This window comes from Propithecus coquereli, unplaced genomic scaffold (assembly GCF_000956105.1).
Source record: "Propithecus coquereli isolate 6110/MARCELLA unplaced genomic scaffold, Pcoq_1.0 Scaffold58, whole genome shotgun sequence".
NCBI lineage: Eukaryota > Metazoa > Chordata > Mammalia > Primates > Indriidae > Propithecus > Propithecus coquereli.
Genome location: NW_012151729.1, coordinates 1,521,543 through 1,527,647, shown reverse-complemented (window position 1 = coordinate 1,527,647; position 6,105 = coordinate 1,521,543). Strand labels below are relative to the sequence as shown.

The following is a 6,105-nucleotide window of genomic DNA, read 5'->3' as shown; positions in this document are numbered from 1 at the left end:
GCTCAGGCTGGTCTCTGCCTCCCAGACTGCTAGGATTACAGGTGTGAGCCACCATGTGGATTTGCAGATTTTGCTTGGCAGCGGAGATAAAGACCAGCAAGAGGCTGGGAATTCTCCCTTAGATGACTAGACAAGGGTTTCTCAGCCTCAGTACTAGAGACTTTTTGGCTGGATAATTCTGTGTGTGGGGGGAGGGCGGGGGTTGGTGGTTCTTTTGTGCATCCCTGGCCTCTATCTGCTTGATCCCAGTAGCCCTCTACCCAGTTGTGACAATGGCTTATTTCTCCTGGGGGCAAAATCCCTCCTGAACTACTGCTCTAGACCTGTGGTCTCCAACCCCCAGGCTGTGGACTGGTACTGGTCAGTGGCCTGTTAGGAACCAGGCTGCACAGCAGGAGGTGAGCCACGAAGCTTCATCTGTATTTACAGCTGCTCCCCATCATTCATTCGCATCACGGCCTGAGCTCCGCCTCCTGTCAGATCAGCAGAGGAATGAGATTCTCATAGGAGCGCGAACTCCATTGTAAACTGCGCATGCGAGGAATCTAGGTTGCGCTTCTTATGAGAATCTAATGCTGACGATCTGAGGTGGAGCTGAGGCGGTGATGCTAGTACTGGGGAGCAGCTGCAAATACAGATTATCATTAGCAGAGAGGTTTGTGTAATTATTTCATTACATATTGCAATGTAATAATAATAATAATAAGATGCACAATAAGTGTGATATGCTTGAATCATCCCGAACACTTCCATCCCCCCGTTCCCCCTCCCCCGCGCATCCCTGGAAAAACAACTGTCTTCAGTGAAACTGGTCCCTGTTGCCAAAAAGGTTGGGGATCGCTGCTCTAGACAATTCATTAGTGGTAAGTTAATCATTGAACATTTGCTAAGTACAGTATTACTAAGTATCCAGCATCTGGGGCCTGAAGGTTTATAATGTGCCTGGAGAAACCACCACAGGAAGAAGCCAACTTGCTCTCTTCTCTGGAAGAGAGCCACAGCCACTTAAAGGGTCTTGCCTGCATTCTCCCTCTAGTAATCCATTTCCTCTTCCTACTTTTCCTTCTTTCTACCTCTCTTTACAAAACACAATTCTTGAACATATAATCGCTCCTAACCTACTGGATTCCCTAGAGGTAATGCCTGTTGTTTTAAATTTACAACTTCCCTACCGTACTTTTCCCATGCACTTGCATACTTGCTTTAACTTATGGAATTTTTATGTTTTGCTGAACGTGATTTTTTTTTTCAATTAACGATACAATTAACAACTAGAGATCAATCTGTATCTGTATAGTTCTCATTCTTATTTAAATTGTTGCATAATATTCGATATTATGTACATATAACCGTTAAACAATTTGCCAATTGAGGACTAGGTTTTCAATTTTAAGTATTCCAACAATGCTGCAGTGAACACCTTGGTACACGCCTTTGTAAACAAATGTGGCTAGCAACCAAGAAGTTACATTATTGTTTTGGGGATTGCACAATTTTATTAATACTGCCAGATTCCCTAGTAAAAAGAGCTGTATCCCTTAAAACCCCCTCCAAATGTGATTAAGAGTAGCCATGTTCCCCATCACATGTGACCTGAGTTAAATTACCGATCTGTAAATTTAAAATTTCACCAATCCGCTCTCATTAGTTCAATTTGGAGAGTCATTTTGTAAAATGCAAATCTTAGTCCGCCCGTTAAAAAAACCTTCCAGGGACTCTCCACTGCCCTCAGAATAAAGTCCAAATTCCTTTGCATGGCTCACCGGATCTTGGACGTTCCCTACTCCGGAGAACTTTTAGTGGGGTCTCTCATTCGGGCTGAGCTCCCTCGGGAGAGCTCAGGGGCCTGTTGCCTGGGAGCTCCCGGCCCAGCACAGCGCCCCTGTCTGAGAACGCGTGACCGCGAGCAGTGACAGCATCTTGGACCTCAGCCCCGGTGCCCGGTGAGCGGGCCGATGCTGGAGTGGGGACTTGGGGTCACATGGGACTTTCACGTCGCTCCTGGGCCTCCCCAAGTCCCAGCGCGGGTCCCACCAGACTGCTGCCGGCGCCTTTCCTCCCTCCAGCTCGGGCTGGGCCGGCCCGCTCGGCCTCTCTCCCCCCCAACAGCGACGCTCCACGTGCTTCATTTCCAAAATTCTCCGCCTGGTCACATGCCTGGAATGAGAACAACCCGGGGCGTGTCCATGCTAACGTGTTGGAACCTAAGCTATTTCCACATAAAATGCTCACGGTGACCAACAGAGGGCCCAGCAATATACTAAGCGACGTGGACCCGAGCAGGCTGGGGCGCCACTAAGCCCCCAGGCGTTTCAGATCTCTGGGGCGTCCGTAAAAGAGTTTGACAAGTTACCTTTTAAAGGCGAAATAAGCCTCCCATACCTACAGCAATTGGAAAACTGAATGACAAAGGTGGTGACGCACAGGATGTTGCACGGAGGCCTCAACCACCGTTCCTCAGCAACCACGAAAGAGAAGCCCCGTGAAACACCCCGAGCCGACCCGCCAGCCTGCAGCAGCACTCAAAGGCACCGGCCGAAATGCGGCTCTCCACTCAGTGGTTTACACATGTGGGCTCTTTACAGGATCTCACATTCGCTGCAGGAGCGACTTTCCTCTTCGGCTTTCACAGTTGCCCAACAATAGCGCTGACTAATGATAAGAGCCACCAAGTGCCCTTAGGCTGCCCCATGGAAATTAAAAAGTTGTCATAAAAAGAAGGGGAAAAACCCGGGAAACTTTCCCACTTGGTTGCCCAGCTACCAAACCGTGGGGAAAAGGCAGCAGAGGAGACCTCAGGGGCCAGACCTAATAAGCGCAGGGAAAGAAAGGAAAGAGGACAGAAGCCGGAGCCTGGACAGCCTCATCGCCGCCCCAGAAAGCCGGGCGGGCCTGGGGTTCGGGCTCTTTGGAGCAGTCCAACCCCCCTGTCAATCAGCTCCTTCCGGCGTGGAGATTGGCCGAGGCCTTCCTTGGCCTCCTGGGCGCCCGCCTCCTAGTTGCTTGGGGTTTACTTCCCCAAAGTACACGGGCCCCACCTTGTGGAGCAACCGCTCCTGCATGGAAAACGGATCTCCGCCCAGGTGAAGACGTTTTAACGAATGAGAGCAGTCCCACATATTTATTTGCTACTATGGGTATCAGTCAAGGAACTGCCCACCCTCCCTTCCACGCTACCTTCCAGCTATTGGTCGCTCCTAGTGCCAATCTGTTACTAGGGAAACGAGATTCTGATAGTCTCATAGGCATGAGTCAAAGCCAATCAAGAGCCACGCCTTCATCCTGAGTCAGTACCCAATTGCTGTTCGAAGAGTCCAAAGGACACAGTCGGGATTGGCCATCCGCTGGCCCGACCTGGCCGCAACAAGTTAGGCTGAATCGCGGCTATATAGACCGGCGGCGGAGCACGCGTGTGTGCGGACGCAGTTGCGTGCGGGATTTCTGCCATCCTCAGTGCAGTGGAGCAAAGCTTGTTCCTCTCCCGCTCTCTTGCGCAGGTACGCCGGGGTGTGGGCGGGGCGGCGCGGCCTGAGGACGAGGACGAGCTGGGGCGGTTGGGAGAGAGAGAAGTCCGAGCTGCGGCCGCGCGAGGCGCGTCCCCAACCCCCACCCCCTCCGCCCCAACGGCCGCAGGCGCGCGCGGCGGATGGACGGGCGCGCGGCGGCTCCCGCCCCCTGCACCCCCACCGGCTGGAGCGCGTGGCCGTGTCCGCCGCGTGCGCGTGCTGCGTCCAACGGCCACGCGGGGCGGGAGCGAGCTGCGGCCGCCGCCCGGGCCCCAGGACGATCTCGGGGGCCTGGGGGCCCCGCGGGGCCGACTGGTCAGCTTTTCCCGCCCGTCCCTCCTCCCTGCCACGCGCCAGCCTTTCCTCCCTTAGCCGAGGAGCTCCAGCTTAGTGCGGACCAGGAGGAGGCTTTTTATTTAGGGTTAGGGCCAGCGCTAAAGTACGGTAAGAGTGTTACCGGCCCGCAGAGCAGAAGTGCCGCTGCTTCGCTTTCCCGGGAGAGAAGAGGGAGCAGCGATTGCATGGATGCTTAGTGGTAATAATAACTAACGTTTGTTCTAAGCCCTCACTGTGTGCCAGGCACGGTGCTGGGCAACTTGTCCGCCCCTCATTTAATTTTCACAACGACGCAAAGAGGTAGGTACGGTTATTCTCATTCTACAGCGGACTAAGGCGTAAGGCACACAGGTGGAGACGGTAAGGGGCAGGTATTTGTTTGAACCCAGGCCCTCAAGCTCCTGGCCCCCAAGCCTGTTTCATTCTTTACTGGAGCGCCATGTGCGGCTCCAAGGCACCTTTGCGCCAAGAGCACTTGTCCCTGGGGCAGCATCTGCCCCCAAAGGCCAGCTGCCGAGGAGATTGCAGCGGCATTTGCACTTAGGCCAGTTGTGGGCTTCCAGGGGGACTAAGGTTGGAAGTGGGCATGTGACAAAGGAAAAAGGTTTGGGCTTCCTTCATACGTGTCTTCGTACCGATAGTTGATAGATGTGCTGCCGTAATAGTTTCTGGAAAAAGCGGAGAAAAAAATGAGTACACGCAAATGAACACGGACTATGTTCTTCATCAGGTCTGAATCTCGTAGCATGGTGATGGGAAATTCCCGCCAGCGGGAAGTTAGGCTCTGGTGCTAGAGCTTGAATCTTTTTCCTTTTTTCTTTTTTAAATTGGAGCAGACTTTTGGAGAAAGACCTTTAAGTAGATTAACTTACCAGTTGAAGAAAATGAGGTCCAGAGTGATGAGTTTCAGACCTCACCAGCAACTGTGAGTTAAAATATGAACTTGACCTGTGAAAAGGAGAGGCTCAGAAAAATAAAAATATGAAATTGTAATGGAAAAAGGTTCGCGCCCAGTTACAGTATAAATTTGACCTCTGTGGAGCTTATCACGCTACGTGAATTACTCGTGTTTGATATGTATTGGAAAATACACTTGTGTCAGATGGGATTTCGCATGTGGATGAAAGTCTGGCTAGGTTTAGTTATTTATTTAGCATTTACTCTGCTACACTCCTGTGTATATGCAAAAACATAGAAGATGCCTTTCTTACCTTCAAGGACTTGAGTTTATATTTTTCTAGTAGTATTTTAGTATTTTTGCGTAGTTTAAAGCCAGTATACGCCTTGGCTTAATGAAATAAATGTTATAGATTCAGATCATTAACTTTACATCACAAATGTCTACTTGAGACAAAACTACAATAAAAGTTTTGGGACTAGCTCTTTTGAATTAAATAGCTTTCAACTATTTTAAAGACATTTATTTTGCTGTATTGTATATTTTTGTACAGATGCTTTTTAGAATCAGTCCTTTAAGGGATTTTTGCAGTCAGAAGGAGCACATAATGCACATACTTGTAAAGAAATTAAAAAGTATGAGGAAGTTTAATATTTGTGTTTCTATTTACCAAGTACTTTCCTGGATACTTCTTAACTGAAAGTAGCTAAAGGATTAAAATATTGTATGGACAAGTTCTTACCTTGGTTGGTGTTGCCATAAATAACAGCTTTATAATGAAACATTGTTTTGCTTGGAACTTGGCTTGTGTAGCAATTCCAGTTACTTGCAAATTAGCATTTTAACTTAAGTCTTAAAGATGAGCAATTTAAGTTATCAAGTGTTAAAACACTGTAATGACCTACATTTAAACTGTTAAGTTTGAATCTAGCTAATTTTATTACTGTTTGAGGTAAAATATGTCAGAATGAAATTACTATATGCATTATTGAGGGAAAATTTGTTAGCTTCTACTTTAAATGTTAAAGAACTGTTCTTGGCCTCGGGAAAATGGTTATCAGGTGGGTAGAAATCTGAAAATTGTGATTATTTCACAAATTGGTACCTCAGCTGGTCACTTAGGCATTCATTTATCAAGAACAAGTGAATTGAAGCAAATTGTGACAAGGCCCATGGGCCTCCCAACTTCCCAAACAAGTCATAGATTACTTTTGTTGGAGCTCGGTACTTTTCAGTCTGAGCTTTTGTACCTCTTCTAACAGGTAGAAAAGTGGGCAGTTCTTTGTTCTTTATTTAATTCACACTCAGCTTGCTATTCTCAGCTGACAGTCTACTAAGTGAACATTAGGAGATTTTGGTAATGTT

At 48.5% G+C, this 6,105-nt stretch overlaps 1 protein-coding gene across 1 annotated transcript in view; it reads left to right on the top strand.

Moving 5' to 3' along the window:
- Positions 1–3,397: 3,397 nt before the first annotated feature.
- Positions 3,398–6,105, top strand: part of LOC105821513 (ras GTPase-activating protein-binding protein 1) — a 63,826-nt gene continuing 61,118 nt past the window's right edge. Inside the window, exon 1 of the mRNA XM_012658219.1 lies at positions 3,398–3,497. The gene's annotated coding sequence lies outside the window, so the exon portion shown is untranslated. The remainder of the gene's footprint in view (positions 3,498–6,105) is intronic.